We start from the raw sequence: 17,773 nt of genomic DNA on the forward strand, positions 1-17,773 counted from the left end.
TTCAAGTACTGTAAAGGGTGTATCTGGGGGCATATAAACGGATACTATTGAAAACTGTATGGTAAGTAAGGCTACTGTGGCAGCTATGCATTGATGATCGGTGTTAATGTTTAGAACAGAGGAAAAGGTACTCTGGCGGAGAAGGAGGGCACAACCTCCGTTAGTACGAATACCGGTAAGATGGTCATACCGGTAAACATTGTATCCCGAGATTTTCAGGGAATGTTGAGGTCGGAGGTGTGTCTCCTGTAGACATAAAATAGCAGGGTTCTCACGATAGATCAATTGCTTTAGTTCTGCATATCTGCTGCGTACACCGTTCACATTCCATTGTACGATATCAGTCATTATGTGGATTTAAATTATCATGGTGGCTTGACGGGTGATTTTCTCATCTTATCTTTTCTAGGATTTCGTGCCGTTGACTGAGACTGCTTGGTCTTCGACCGTGGGGATTGGCTCGCAGATCGCCGCACGCCCGATCGCGATATTGATCGAGACCGTGATCTCGACCCGTCACCAGAACAGGGAGCGCGACGTCGCGGCGATCTACCAGGCGTAGAGTCTTTCTCTGTCGCCACGGTAATAATCTTTTTTGGAATGTAAGGCCTTATATCAAGGCCACACGAGTCGTCTGACTCAGCAGTCTGAGTGGCAACGTCTACTTACGTCTGGGTTGCCTTTTCAATACGCTTCCCAAGTATACTAACAAGAGGCGGCGTTTGCGTAAATACATCTATTGCTTGTGTTGCTTTTTGCAAAACTGCTGCATAGGACTCTTCCCTCGCCTTTTTCTGTTGATCTAAAATACGCTTACGCGCCTCCAAAAACGTAATATTTTCTCGGACTCTCAGTTCTTGGATATCCTTCTCTACCACATGATTCGGGCAATTTTTAGAATTGGAGGCGTGGTCCCCAGAACAATTCACGCAGTGCTCGGCGCTGGCACATGGGGTTTCCCCATGGTCAGAACCGCCGCACTTGGCACATACGATGTTGTTTGTGCAACGTTTTTGCGTATGTCCGAACCGTTGGCACCTATAGCACCGCATTGGTTTCGGCACATACGCACGAACTGGGACACGCTCGTAACCGACAAGGATGTATTCTGGTAGGACAGGCTTCTCGAAGGTCAAAAAGACAGTGCTCAGCGGAACAGTCTGTCCGTCCCGCTTACGTAATAAACGGTAAACCTTGGACACAGACAGCTCCGCCAGTTCTAGTTGGATCTCTTCATCAGACATACCGTCCAGAGAATCCGTATGCACTACTCTCCGCGTGGTGTTGAGCAAGGAGTGCCGTTCGACTTTAATAGGGTAAGACCCTAGCAACTTCGCTTTCAACAGGGTCTCACTCTGTTTTGGAGATACCGTTTCGACTAGGGGACTGCTGTTGCGTAGGCGAGTTGCATTTTTGACGTTCCCAACGAGACCGTCTAGTGCGAGTCTCACGTAAAATGGACTAATGTTTTTCATTGTCTTTTCTGTTCCGTCCAAGGTGATACTGATAAACTTCGGAGACGGCACTTTGACAGTTACTTCCTCAGAGTCCAAGGCCATAGCAGTTTTCGTCAAAATATGACCACCAGTTGTATCAATTCCTGTCGTCTTTTTTTTTATTATTTTTTTCTGAGGGAGGAGAAGAGGAGCGCGAAGAGGCCATTTTGACCTGGCGCCCCTACGGAACTGTCGACGTCAGCCTGCCACCGGGGGGGGGCGAAAGAAAAAGACACCTAAGAAATCTTCGCGGTCTGTGCCGGCCGTGGGGACCCCCCCACAGCCCGATCCCAAGCAACCCACTTCACGCAAGTTACATTTCAAACTGGCCATTACACACCTAATGGCAAGTCTTACACCAGAGACGTGTCGCACTTTTATGCCCCTAACACGGGAATAACCGCCCGTGGCTCCCCACTCTACACCGAATACAAGTGCCAGACTACTGCGGCTAACTCCGACCGACCCTCCCAAAGCCGGAGCAATCCGAGACCGCACGCAGCTTCTGGGGACTTGTGGTTGATTACACTGCGACACTCATACGTCAGCTGTAACACTTCGGAGCGATATATACGCCCTGGCGAGCAGAATCGGTCACCGGGACGTTTAAGTCGCTCCGGGCCCCCATTGGGTCTCTACGTGAGTGTACATGACTACTGGTCCGGGCTCCGCACCTAGACTTGCATATAGGGGCAGTATGAAGGGTCCACTATTGCTTCGTTGCTGGGCGCCCTCTCGGGCCACACAAGTTGGAAGTCGCGCTCGAAACCGTGGGACAGGACCACGCAGATAGGAAAGATCCCCGCTGGTGACACGGGAGTTATAAACCTAAGAAAATTAACCTAATAATAGATATAAGAATTAGAAGGGGAAGAAGAATAAAGCCACATCAGGCATTGTTAACAAATCCCGTAATGGTGGCGGACGTGGCAAGAACAAAAACAGCGGGGATGGAGAGGTGAATATGGCTGTGATGATGTGGTGGGCGTTCCGAATGCAATGGCGGCCGGCGGAGAGAAATAGTGATGAAAAAGCAGAGAGAACGAAAAGGTGTGGTTGGTGATAGGACGAAAAATGGCCGAAAAGAAGAGCACGAGAGCCACCATTGCACCCCCCGGTCACCACTTGGAGGAACCCACCTCGACCGGTCGTGAACGGTGTACGCAGCAGATACACAGAACTACAACAATTGAACTATCATGAGAACCCAGCTATTTATTGTCTCCTGGAAGATAGACCTCCGTCCTGAAAATTACCTGGGTATCTAGATATAATATGTTCGCCGGTACGATCATCTTTCCGGTATTCGTGGCAATGGAGGTTTGCTCTCCTATTCTGCCTAAGTATCTTTTCCTCTGTTATCAATATTAACAGTCCATATCAATGCACAGCCGCTAGAGTAATTTTACTTTACATCCAGTTCTCAGTAGTCACTGTTTATATGCCCCCAGACACACCTTTCACAGTACATGAAATTGAAGACATTCTATCGCATGTACCTGCTCCATATCTAGCACAGGTGGATTTCAATGCATCACACCACTCTTGGGGCTCAAATTCCGATGACGACGGAGGAAATAAAATAGCAGAGTTATGTACCCGTCTAAATCTTTTTACCCTGAATTCAGGGTAAGCAACACACCTCTCCTTGGCTTATGGTACATACTCCATGATAGATATCCCCATTTGTAGCCCAGTTTTGTCCATTCATTTTGAATGGTCTGTGATTCACGACCTACATTGTAGTGACCACAATCCCATTCGAATGCGTATGTCCGCTTTACGTCCTGCGGAATCTCGCTCTCCAAACTGGGTTGTTAAAAGGCGGGATGGGTCGGATTTTCGGAGTCCATATCATTCGATGATAACAGACATCAATGTGTGGACTCCGTAGTGGACTATTTCTCAAACATAGTTGTAAAGTCTGCGGAATTATCTATCTCCCGGTCGTCCTACAGGCCAAAACGCTTCTCTGTCCCCTGGTGGTTGGATGCCTGCAGAGATGGAATCCGAAACCGCAGACGTGCCTTACGCCAATTTGAGCGACATCCGACCCAAGAAAATTTTGTCCAGTTTAAACTTCTTCGAGCCTAAGCTCGTCGCACTGTATGCGATGCTAAGAAGGCGTCCTGGGCAAACTGCGTTAATTCATTGAAAAGGAATGTCCCATCTGATATTGTATGGGACAAAGTCCGTCGAATAATGGGGAAACGTAGTTCTGTAATTCCGGGAATATTAAACATTGGATTAACGACCACCAGTCGAACAGAAATTGCAGAAATATTTGCTACCTCATTCGCACAGATAAGCAGCTCAAATAATTGTAACCCGGAATTTCTAAAAATCAAAGATTTTGCGGAAAAACGAAACCTCAATTTTATATCAGATAACACAGAGTATTACAATACACCGTTCACGTCCAAGGAGTTCGAGGCGGCACTAGAAACATCATCTGACACTTCCCCTGGTACTGATAACATCCATAACCGTATGCTTCGCCATCTTCCGCCAGCTGGAATGTCTTTTCTTCTGGCAATGTACAACAGAATCTGGACTGAGGGGGTCTTTCCATCTACTTTGCGTTCCGCCATTGGAATCCCCGTCCGGAAACCGGGAAAGGATCCTTCTTTGCCTGGAAGCCACAGACCAATTCCCCTGACCAGCTGCGTATCCAAGGTTATGGAAAGAATGATAAGCAAACGCCTAATGTGGGTACTCGAATAGGAAAACCGATTATCTAATATCCAATGTGGTTTTCGTAAGCACAGATCCGCCGTAGACTATCTTATTCGGCTAGAGACCGCCATTAGAGATGCTTTCCTCAAGAATGAACATCTTGTGGCGATCTTCTTTGACTTAGAAAAGGCTTACTACACCACATTGCGGTATGGCATTCTGCAAACTCTGCATGATTGGGGACTTCGTGGTAGTCTACCAACGTTTATTTCCAAGTTCATGGCAGAGCGGTATTTCCGAGTTCGAATAGGCGCCACACTTTCTAACGAACATCTTCAAGTAAACGGCGTTCCGCAGGGTTCTGTATTAAGCGTTCTTCTTTTCTGCATTGCGATTAATGGAATTACCCACTGTGTGGGTAACCCAGTATCTTCTCTCTTGTACGTTGATGACTTCAGTTTATATTACAGATCCCGATATCTTCCATCCACCGGTCGATATATGCAGCTGCTCATCAACCTGCTATCAGAATGGGCTGTTCGCAATGGCTTTAAATTCTCCACTCAGAAGACGCAGTATATCCATTTTTAGAACGACGGTGGACTACAATCACATCGTGAACTGCGTCTTAATGGAGTGGAGTTGCAATATGCAGACACTGCGAGATTTCTGGACCTTATCTTTGATTATAAATTAGCGTGGGAGGCGCATATATGTGATTTGAGAAGGCGTTGCGAGAAATCCGTAAGCTTTTTACGCCTTTTGTCAGGGGTTCGCTGGGGTGCAGACCGTACAGTGTTTCACGCATTTACCGAGCTCTTATACGATCAAAGCTGGATTATGGCTGTTTTATTTATGGCTCAGCAAATAAATCTAAATTACGTCTTTTAGATACTAACCATCACCATGGGATACGAATTTCAACAGGGGCCTTCCGAACCTGTCGGATAGCGAGTCTTTATTGTGAAGTGGGAGAACCATCACTGTATCGGCGACGTAATGTCTTGTTGTGCTTATATGCTGTTAAGCTCCGTTCGCAGCCTGAGCACAATTTTTACGACTCTTTCCATGATTCGTCTCTCTACGGCCGATACAATGAAAATCCACGGAGACTTCGTCCAGCAAGTGTGAACTGGTCTCTGAGCTGGATATACATCTACCATCAGTTCGCACACTGGAGTACACCACCACTCCACCGTTTATTATGCGACGTCCCATGTTTGATGTAAGTCTGAGCCGATGTTTTAAGAATTTTACACGAGCTTTTGTTTATAGACTTCGTTTTAGTGAACTTTTATCACGATATCCAAATTATTCATTAGTTTTTACTGACGGATCCCGGATAAATGATTGTTCCTTCGTTACAAATGGAGAGATATTTAAATGCAGTCTAAGCCAATATACTAGTGTTTTTACTACTGAACTCTATGCTTTTTACAGAGTTTTATTGTTTTTAATTAGGCAACCTCGGGGCAGATTCCTTATCTGTTCCGACTCTTTAAGTGCCATCCAGTGCTTGCAGTCTTTTAATTGAGATGATCCGCTTGTCTTAAGAACTCAGGAGCTGTTCCACACTCTCCTTAGCTGTGATTATGAGATTGGAGTAGTGTGGATTCCTGATCATGTAGGGATTCCAGGAAAAGATGCCGCAGATGCTGCAGCTAGGGCTGGTGCACTGAATGGCTCTCTGGTATATTGGCGCGAGAGGTGGCAGGACATTCGAAACTACTTGAAATATAAAATATGGTGGCAATGGGAAGCAGAATGGTCTGCACAAGAGGGACACAAATTACGAAATATAAAGAATACTGTTCAAGTTTGGGGTTCGTCCACAAGAGCGTCACGACACGAGGAGGTGTTACTCACCCGGTTGAGGATTGGCCACTGTCATCTGACACATGGCCATCTCCTATGTGGCGAGCCTCAGCCGGAGTGTGATATGTGCCGTGTTCCACTTACGGTGGAACATTTTTTATTTTGTTGTAAAAAAATTGACCGTTCCCGCAGGCAATATGGAATTCGACCGACACTACGTGACGCTCTTGGAGATGATTTTCATTGTACAAATGCAGTTCTGAGATTTTTATCGAACACAGGTTTCGATAAGTTGATTTAGTTTTTTATTGACCGTTTTTAACTATCCCTCGGACCCTTTACTGTCGGAGATTATATTTGTTGTTTTATATTTGATTTTACATTGTAGGCATTTCGGACTTTATACATCCAAATATTTTATATAATTTCATTGTTTTTAAAAAATGATTCTCGATTTATCTCTGGCGGCATTAGTCTTATTGTTTCATGTGTTCGTCTTGAATACCACCTAGGGTCGTAGAATTGCTCCCTTTTATGATTGTGTAGAAATCACCTTATGTATACTGGATTTGTGTGCCTCGTTTTACCGTGACAACGCTTTTTATTTCTTTTAGCACTCTGATTATTGTACTATTTATTTCTTTGTTATATTAAGAATTGTAGATAAAGGCACAAATAGCCATAGTAGCTGACGCGCCCTTCTTAAACCCTACTACTACTTCTAGTCTCTAATCACACAGGGGATGCTTTACGATTGCGATGGAAAAGTGAAGAAGAAGAAGAAGAAGAAGAAGAAGAAGAAGAAGAAGAAACATGGAATGGCTGACATTAATGGCATGGTTCTGCAGCATTTTAAGCAAATGTCAAGTGCGAATGCTATCATTCATGACAGAACTATCAGGTTTTGAGGCCTACAGGTGAAGGATCAAATTGATAGTGATAACCGTCTTAACTTCAGAGCTTGATTCGTGGGTATAGAGATTCAAGCAGCGCAATCATATCGTTTCTCGTTCTGTCACGCATATAGTGAGCAGGAACTTTGTATCAAAAGCGGCAGAGGTGAAGCAGAATTCGGACAATTTTGTGGCGAAGATGTGTATGTGTGTATGTACTCACACTGCAAATTTATATATATATATATATATATATATATATATATATATATATATATATATATATATATATATATATATATACCCGGTGGCAGTGGTAACTAATTACACTCAATAATGACAATTAATAATAAACATAACTAATAAAAACAATAATTAATAATAATAATAAAAATAATAATAATAACAAGGAGCATCCTAAATTAAATGAAACGTGATCACTTAAAATAATATTTAAAATATATATAATTTGTATCTTAACCCTAAGTTCGAACTAAAACCCACGAGTGTGAGAGGTTCATACCTGCACAAGTACCTTTCGCACTACACATATTTCGCTGTCAACTCACTCACTGCACAGATTCTATCCTGATATCACTAACACTTCAAAACCATTTCAAAACCTGTTCAAATACTTTGCACAGCCACTTCACTTACACAATAGATTTTACTGACACTACACACTTCACTTACACAACACACTTCCTAACTGATACAATACTTCAAATAACAAGATATTAATTACACCCTTTAAATAGTGTGTATAATATACTACCGTTTGTTAGTAAAGAACTTAAGCCTATTTTTAAATGCATTTTTGGTTATTGGTAAAGCCTTTAGTAAGTCTGCAGGTAAAGAATTCTAGCCCCTGATAGTAGCATTCCAGTCCCTGATAGCAGATGGAGCAGTTGTTCATCGATCGTGGCTTCACTCCTCGCCAGATCTTCAACACTGATCAAAGTCGATTTGAAATAGAGATTCACTCCTGGCGAACCCTGCGTTTCAAGTGAAGGAAGAAGATTTATGCCACAGTAGGATCAGAGGCTGCTATGACACACTCCTGCATGATTATGCCAGTCATTTCCATGAACGAACAGATCTTCCCCCTAATGTATCTTGTGTCAGCCGAATGACAGAAAAAGTTCCCTAAATATAAACCTCCTGACCCATATTACATCAAATCATATGCTTCTGGTTCATCGAATATGCGGAAGGCAAGTATTTTCGCCCAGAATTTATTCATTGCATGAAGATCGATGTCCATAATGTTTCAATTAAAATGCGCAACAGCTGTAATATCTCGTTTGCAATGCAGTAACTTCGAAAATAACTTCATTTTAACCTTTACTTTGTACATTGGGTCACTTCCCACATACTGTCAAGTTAGATTTACAGTCCCATAACGTGTGTTCCTATGGAGCTGAGGCGAAAAAAAATTCACCTGCTGACTTACTTTTGCCTCCTCTTTTCAAAAATATACGGCATTACCGCTTAATCAATTCACTATGATAGAAGATTCCCTTGTAAGTAAAACAGATATTTCAAAATGGCTGGATATCCAACTACAATATTTGAAGAGGAGGCAATTTTATTGGCTGCTGTCATGGAAGATGAAGAAAGAGAAGGAAACAGAACTATGAGACGATTTTGGATACGTGATATTGGAAGACGGAGAGGAATACATGGTGAATTTCATCATTTGATTCAAGAATTGCATGGAAATAATGAAGAATTTAAAAGTTACTTTCAGCTGAATCAGGAACAGTTTCATGAACTTCTTTCTATTATTGAGAATGATACTAAAAGAAACGTACAAATCGGAGAAAGAAAGATTAGCAATATATTTGAAGTAAGAACATGACAGTACTATGTTCGCTATATTTTCAATATTATGTTAGTGAATTTTGCATTAGTAATAGTCTATTCCTACATAAGATATTTTATTTATATTTTACTGTCACAACAAAAGTTTTAACAAAGTTCATTATCAATGTTTACACCATATCGTTGTGTCATTATTCTGGCTCACAATTACAACTGTAGGTTGGGTGGATGACTCTGTGTTTATGGGGGTGAAATTAGAGTGAAACTTTGTCCTTGGCTTGTTCTGGCAACATTTTCTTCTACTGCTGTTACAACTGTATGAAATATTTCATGCTTCACACATATTTGTAAATCTATTGGTAATTTTTTTGTGAATAAATTCACATATAGATGTGAAAAAAAATGTTGATTGGATTTGTATTCTCTGTGCGTGTCTTCAGGTATTCAATTACTTTCTCAGCACTGCTCGATGCAAGGCTGGTGTTTTGCTTTTTTGCTGGATGGCTGGATGGTTGGATGGCTACTGGAGAATTATCAACTACTGTAGTGGCAGCAGCAGAACATCCAGATATAGTTGGTTCATCATTGTTTTCATTAACGCTATCTCAGTCTCGGCAGGGTCATGCTGCGAGTTCTCTTCACTTTGACTTTGAGTTATCTGAATGTTTGTATAGGTGCTGTAAGGAAACATGTGTATCAGATGATAACTGGAGGCCCCTATGGGGACTCAATCATATGCAACATAGATATTGCTAAAAATATTATAGGGCCTACTGTATGTACTGCAATTTATTCTATTTTTACTTTCGATAATAATTATATATATACTTATATATATATATATATATATATATATATATATATATATATATATATATATATACATATACTGTATATAGACACACTCACAATAATAGCACCATTAATAAAATTGAAACTTTTTTTAAATGTTACAACCATTCCTGTGTATGTAAATCATGTAAAAAGACTTTTATATTGTTTATTACTGTTTAGAAAGCATAACGGACTCTTAAGATAAATTCTTTATTTCCACATTTATTACCTTTATTGTTACTGTTAAAGAATGCTTTCTCATATTACATATTATGTCAGCATACCTTCTTGTAGACATGTAAGGGAGCAGAACTGCATTTGTTTGTTAAATTTCCATTCTTTAATCTTCACTGCTCCTTTTCCACTTTTTGTTTCGTTCTATCTTTTGATTGCCTCTCTGAAGCAATCCCTCAGTTTTTTCCACATACTTTTTACTTCTTTACCTAAAACAATATGTATCTTTCAGGTAACTGGTAACTGGGGACAGATTTAAAACGATAGCATATAGTTACTGAACAGGAGCCTCAACTGTATCATCTACTGTATAATAAATGATGTTTGTGAAGCCATCTGGAATCGACTACAGGACAAAGTGCTACGTATACCATCACAGGAAAAATGGAAAATGATAGCAAAAAATTTTGAAAAAACTGTGAAATTTTCCCAATTGTTTAGGGGCTATTGATGGAAGACATGTACTTATACGTACCCCATCCAATAGTGGAACAACGTTCTATAATTACAAGAAAACATTTTCGATCGTACTGTTAGTAGTTGTAGAAGCACATTACCGTTTTACAGTGATCGATGTGGGTTCCAAAGGAAGAAATAGTGGTGGTGGCGTTTTCTCAAATAGTGTACTCGGGAAGACATTGAAAGATGGGTCTTTAAATATACCTGCAGATGAGCCATTGGTATCACATGGTCCGAGTTTGCCTTTCGTTTTATTGGGGGTTGAGGCTTTCCCATTGAAGAGATATCTCATGCGACCTTTTCCTCGTGATGAGGTTCACAACAATGAGCGAAAAGTGTGTTCAATGACCGACTCTCACGAGCCAGACGTATTGTTGAAAATACTTTTGGTATTCTGGTTTGGCAGTGGGAGGTTTATGAAAAACCTTGTAGATGCAGGGTGGAACTACTTTATAAAATTGTAAAGGCGACGTGTGTTCTTCACAATAATTAGCCTATATGAGGCAGAATATATACGTGGCACTAGTAGGACAATGTGAACAGGAAATTTTAACACAAGACGCATGTCTTGATTCGATTCCACGTGTAGGTTGTAATGCTACCCAAGAGGCTTTCAATGTTAGGTAAGAGTTTATGCGTTATTATTCATGAATGAAGGAAGTGTACCATGGCAAATAGCTTGTGTTTATTGAGGAAAAAATCAAGATTGACTGTTTGAAATGAACTCCTCAATAAGTTAGCAATACAAACTTTAATGCAATTTAATAAATTAATTTCATAGAGTGAAAAGCATATTACCAAACTATAAGATGTATCTGAATTATAGTGGGTACAATAGTTATGGAAAAGAATGAAAGATACGTACAATCAATCCCGAGAGTTTCACTTATTTCTTGCCGACAGTTGTCTTTCCTGGTTGTGTCCCTATAATAATTTGAACTTGGTTCATTGAGACAGGGATATTTTTGTATGTCTGCAATCAATATTTCCTCCCTTGGTCTTCCTTCCATGGTAATTAGTACGAACAATAAAATAACTATTAAAGTTGGCCTACACACACACAATCGTCTGCTAGATGCCGGGAAAACAACTGATTATGCGCATGCGCGAAGCCAGTTACAACTACTAAAATCGCCTCCTAGGCGATCTGTGAAAACTTAGCGTAGCTTAGCTTACCTTAGTTTAGCATAGCTTTCTGTGTGTGCCATTCCATATAACTCCATTAGAGCTATTTTTTTTCCTTAGTTTGCGTAGCTTAGCTTAGCTTTCTGTGTGTGGTAGCCTTTAGTGGATTACAGATATCCCAGCAAACGACGACGTCCGCTTCAGAACTCCCTTCGGCTGATGTTGACGTCACCAGGACCGCACTCTATGCGTCAACCCCGCAGCGTGCCTCCGCCAGAGCCCCGCTCAAACTCGCTGCTCTTCTCGGATACCTCAGGCTGACTGGTAGAGATGGATGAAATAATTTAAATGCCTATATATTGATATTGCAATATATTGAAAACCTAATTTTGATAAACGACATATATTGCAGAAAATATATCGGTATATCGAAACGAGTGGCGAGCCTCAGCGGGAGTGTGATATATGCCGTGCTCCACTTACGGTGGAACATTTTTTATTGCGTTGCAGTAAAATATGACTGTGTCCGCCGGCAATACGGAATTCGGCCGACGCTACGTCACGCTCTTGGAAATGATTTTAATTGTACAGCTGTCAAAAAAAAAAAGTGGCCGCAATCGTGAACAGCGAATATTTTCAAAGTCCACTTCGGGTCGCGGCGATGTTACACGACGCATGTCCTTGTACAAGCAGTTCCGGAACTATGAAAGTGTGCCATATCTGCGCCTCGTAGACCAGCGGTAGAGTGTTTGTTTAATGATTCAAAGGTCCTGGGTTCGGGCCTTCTTCAAGTTTTCATTTTATTTTTTAATCGTTCTTTAGCGATGTAAATGATATTCAAATTATCATTTATATCCAGTTATCGTTCTTTATGGATATCACGTTATTTATATTTTGTTATCGTTCTTTAGAGATATGAATAAAATTGAGGTCATCATTTGTATTTTGTTATCGTATTATAACGATATGAATAATAATGATTATTGTATCTCCAATGGGGGTTAGCCCTATTTTACATATGTATGTTAGGGCTATAGTTTTATACACAAAAAAGATAAGCATAAAGAGAAATGGAAAAGAAAATTAAATTAGCTTACGCGATGTAAACAAAACATAAACAATCCTTAAATTAGGCATTGCGATTGCAAAACAAATATCAGGTATCAATTTGAAACATACAAAAACATTAACAACACACATACGTAACACTTCTATAACACAAATATGCAGCTTTCCGTACCATACATCATAAATTAATACACAATAGTCACACAAACACAATCAAACTATAATTACGACATTGCGACGACATCAAGCATCCCATAACTGACTCACATACATAACAAATCAAGCATCCGTTACAACACATACACTTCAACACAGTAACCGCACTTTTAAAAGTTACAAATTTGGCTCCAAGAAGAATAAATAGGACACTGTTACTAATTACTATTCTTCTACAATTTCTTAAATACATCTGTAATATACCTGTGAAATTCCGATATGAATAATATTAACGTTTTTTATATTGTTATCGTTCTTTAGCGATTTAAATAATATTCAAGTTATCATTTATATTCTGTTTTCCTTCATTAGAATTATAAAACAATATTCAAGTTATTTATATTGTTATTGTTCTTTCGCAATATATTAATTAAACAAACCGATATTTATCATTTTATATTCTGTTATCGTTCTTTAGTGATACTGTATAAATAATATTCAAGTTATTTATATTGTAATCGTTCTTTAGCGATATAAATAACATAAATTTAATATTAGGTTTGGAAAAATCCAGTTGCATAATACTGCTATTAGTTTTTCTTTTTGTATTATTACATTATACTATCTTGAACCACAATAAAATGAAAAGGAGTAACGAGGAATTGAACCTGAGACGTTGACATCTAAATTCCGACGTTCGTCCGCTGAGCTACGAGGGCAAAAGTGTGGAAACATTTTCGGAAAAATTGGCCCAATCACACTCTAAGATTTTCTGATGATTCGTAGAAGCTAGTCCAGGATGCGGGGGGCAGAGGCTAATTGAGATTTGCAGGTATCTGACCGGGTCAAACATCCTGATAGAATTAATATTTAACCCTTGCCGTGACTTTCGGTGAAGTCCGGAGGGCCCAATTAGTCAAATCCACTCTCCTCATCTCCACGCTTGGGCCCCCTGGAATTTAATAAGATGCGAAAGAGATAGTGGTGTGCGGAAAGCAACGGGATGTTACCGCATTTAGGCCTATCCTTCCCAAGAAAACTGCAAACATGAACAAAGGAAGCTTTTAATAGAATAAGAAGGATCTTCTGCGAACCTCTGGAAAAAGAACTAAGGAAGAGACTAGTGAAGTGCTTTGTGTGGAGTGTGGCATTGTATGGGGAAAGAACATGGACATTACGAAACGAATTGAAGAGAAACGAATTGAAGCATTTGAAATGTGGATGTGGAGAAGAACGGTGCGTGTAAAGTGGACAGACAGAATAAGAAATAAAATTGTGTTTGAAAAAGTGAGTGAAGAAAGAATGATGCTGAAACTGATTAGAAAGAGAAAAAGGAATTGGTTGGGTCTCTGGTTGAAAAGAATAATAGACGACATTAGGATACGTGGATCATATGCGGAGACTAAGAGGAAGGCAGAAAATAGGAAAGATTGGAGATTGCTGGGTTTGCAATGAAAGACCTGCCCATGGACAGAACATTTATGTGTGCATGTTCAGAATGCCTGGAATATCATGTCTAAGAACAGGCGCTATTTGCAAATACTAGTCAATTTCATGCCCACTCGACTGCAAGATGATCGAGATAAGAGGAAGATAGACTAAATATTGAATTGTGGCTTTTTGTTTTGTTTTTTGAACGCTTAATTGTTTGAATGTTTTAAGGCCGACGCCAGTAAATTTGTTATGTTTATGCCACGAAAGATATTTTATTGAGAATAAAATCTTTTTTCTATCCATTTGCAGCCACAATATCATAATGATAATGATAAAGTCATGGCATAATATATTAATGAACCTGATGTTAATTACTAAAATAATCATAAAAGAGAAAGGAGCCATTATGTCTAGTTTGTCTCTCTCAAAAACAGAACAAAAAAGGACATAAAAGCACGAGGTTGTAGTCGAACGCAGGACCTCATGAACAAGAGGCCTGAACGCTACCATTATGCTATCGAATAACATACAGTATACTTCAATTATAACTGTAGATATCAGGCAACGTGGTCCAACAACATGTAACATCGCCTGTCTCCGAATTGTAGCGAAGATACCCGAAGGGAACTTTGTTTCAGGAGAGCGGCCACTTTTTCTTTTGACAGCTGTACAAATGCAGTTCTGAGATTTTTATCGAATACAGGTTTGGATAAAGTGATTTAGTTTTTTATTCATCCGTTTTACTTATCCTCCGGACCCTTTACATCCGGAAGTTACATTTGTTATTTTATATTTGATTTTACATTGTTGACATTTCGGACTTTATATATCCGAATATTTTATAATATTTTGTTCATTTTAAAATATGATACACAATTTATCTCTGGTGGCGTTAGTTTTATTGTTTTATTTGTTCGTTGTGAATACCACCTAGGTTCATACAATTGCTCAGTTTTATGATTCTGTAGAATTCAGCTTATGTTTACTGCATTTGTGTGCCTCGTTTTACCGTGACAACGCTGTTTAGTTCTTTTAGCACTCTGATTATTATATTATTTATGTCTTTGTTATATTAAGAATTTTAGATAAGGGCGCAAATAGCCATAGTAGCTGACGCGCCCTTCTTAAACCCTACTACTACTATTATATCGAAACGATATTCCGTAAGCAAATGAATAGATACTAATGCAATTATTACATATTTCGTAGGTGTACATTTATTACAATAAACTTAAATTTTAATAGCCTATTCCTCATTAGTATTGAAATTAACATCATAACAGTCAAAATATTATATGTCAAATTGCAACGATAAACAATATAATTCTAATACCATAATTATTATGTAGTTCCTAACCTAAATCAAAATTATAGTGGCGGTAAGATGAGCTTAAATGATACAATGGGGAAGTGTTAAGTGAACTCTATATGGATAGTGTTGGACATTGAGACAGTCATTCATTCATAGTGTTCTGCCCAAAGGCAGGACTTTCACTGCAAAGAGAGCATACTCCAGTCTTTCCTATTCTGTCTTCCTCTTCATATATATATACACACACACACACACACACACACACACACACACAGTATTCTGCCCAAGGGCAGATCTTTCACTGCAAACCCAACATATTCTCCAGTCTTTCCTATTTTCTGCCTTCCTCTTTTTCTCCGCATATGATCCATATATCTTAATGTCGTCTATCATCTGATATCTTCTTCTGCCCCAAACTCTTCTCCCGTTCACCATTCCTTCTAGTGCATCCTTCAGTAGGCAGTTTCTTCTCAGCCAGTGACCCAGCCAATTCCTTTTCCTCATGATCAGTTTCAGCATCATTCTTTCTTCATCCACTCTTTCCAACACAGCTTCGTTTCTTACTCTATCCATTTCACACGCTCCATCCTTCTCCATATCCACATTCCAAATGCTTCTATTCGCTTCTCTTCACTTCTTAGTAATGTGCATGTTTCTGCCCCATACAACGCTACACTCCACACAAAGCACTTCACTAGTCTCTTCCTTAGTTCTTTCTCCAGAGGTCCGCAGAAGATATTCCTTTTTCTATTAAAAGCTTCCTTTGCTATTGCTGTTCTCCTTTTGACTCTTTTGCAGCAGTTCATGTTACTGCTTATAGTACACCCTAAATATCTGAAGCTGTCCACTTGCTCTACTGCCTCATTTAGAATTCGCAAGTGTACTTTCTTTCCTATGTCCATGGTTTTCGTCTTGTTGGCATTTATTTTCATTCTATACTGCTCACAGCTATTATTTAGCTCCAGTAGCTTATTCCTTAGTATCATCTAACAACGCAATATCAGCAAATCTTAGACACTTTATTCTTCTTCGTTCTACTATCACTCTTCCCATATTCTGAAAACAGTTCTTCACTCATTCCTCCAAGTAGATGTTGAACAGGGTAGGTGATAAAGGGCATTCCTGTCATACTCTTGTCCCTATTTCACTTGTTTCTGACATTTCTTCTCCTTTGACTCGTTGTTTCATTTGTAGGTTACTGAAAAGCCTTCTCTCTTTCCAATCCAATCCAATTTTGTTTAGGATCCCCATCTGGTTATTCCAATCCACGATTCAATTATTCTAATTTTATATAGGATTCAATCGAGGATACAAATATGATTCTCTCCTCTAAATAACAACGTAATCATTTTTAAATGTAAGTAAACAGTTCTTGTATTCATTTTTAAATGTAAGTAAACAGTGCTTGTATTCATTTTTAAATGTAAGTAAACAGTACTTAGAATGTTACAAGTTTTAAGAAGCTTCACAATTGATTTGACACAAACCTTCCATAGTAAGTTCCCATTGCAAGTTATTGTTACACTCCAACATTCCAAATATCACTGGTGGTGGTGGTGGTGGTAGTGATGATGATGACGATGATGATGATGATGGTGATTATGGGGGATACAATTTTTATGTACTAAAACAATGTCAGTCCTAGGTTGTGCATAGAAATCCTAGCCGTAAACAAATCTGAAACCAGTATTTATCCTTGCTTCTCTTTCCATTCAAAAACATAGAAATAAAAGTTTTGAAGTCAAACAGTTCCTTTTCAGAGTGGCAGTTACTTCTGCCTTGGGGAACATTAATACTAAAACAGTAGCAGATTAAACCTCCCGTCTCACTCTCACGTTCGCATATGTTGGATTCTGAATTTGGTACTGCATATTTAAATAGTTTGAATTCGAATTCTATACCAGCCAATCAGAGAAAGGCATTGATTGGATTGGATATTTCAAGATTTCACAATCATGTAACTGCTCACTTTCATTAACGACATCTCTCATGGAATTAACGGAGTTAACTAGTTGTCCATAATAATTCCACAAAAAACAAAAACAAACATAAAAAACTATAAATATGATAAAACCGATATATTATATGATATATTGAATCAAAATTTCGATATCGATATATCGAAACGAAAATATCGGTATTTCGTAAAAGCCGATATATCGTTCCCATCTCTACTGACTGCCCATCTCGACTCTTCAGAGATCCGGTCTCTCTCTGACTGCCTCCGACTCAGTGACTGTCATCTGCTTCCGCATAACACTCCAGAGCGCGGTCAGCAATACCGCCAACCAAGTAACGGAAAAATTTGAAATGATGACAAATGAGAATACAGGAAATAAACCAATAAACAGACAAATATAACCCAGCCATTGATCTCGCTTTCCACATAGATATAATAGAAATTAGGCAGAAAATGGAGTTTAAGAAAGAAACATCTATCGGCAAAA

The 17,773-nt window shown here is 39.3% G+C and overlaps 1 protein-coding gene across 1 annotated transcript in view; it reads left to right on the forward strand.

Moving 5' to 3' along the window:
• Positions 1-414: 414 nt before the first annotated feature.
• The window catches only part of LOC138691346 (zinc finger protein 665-like), a 474,208-nt gene continuing 456,849 nt past the window's right edge, over positions 415-17,773 (forward strand). The window contains exon 1 of the mRNA XM_069813232.1: positions 415-582. The gene's annotated coding sequence lies outside the window, so the exon portion shown is untranslated. The remainder of the gene's footprint in view (positions 583-17,773) is intronic.

The sequence above is a fragment of the Periplaneta americana genome, chromosome 16 (genome assembly GCF_040183065.1).
Source record: "Periplaneta americana isolate PAMFEO1 chromosome 16, P.americana_PAMFEO1_priV1, whole genome shotgun sequence".
NCBI classification, from domain to species: Eukaryota; Metazoa; Arthropoda; class Insecta; order Blattodea; family Blattidae; genus Periplaneta; species Periplaneta americana.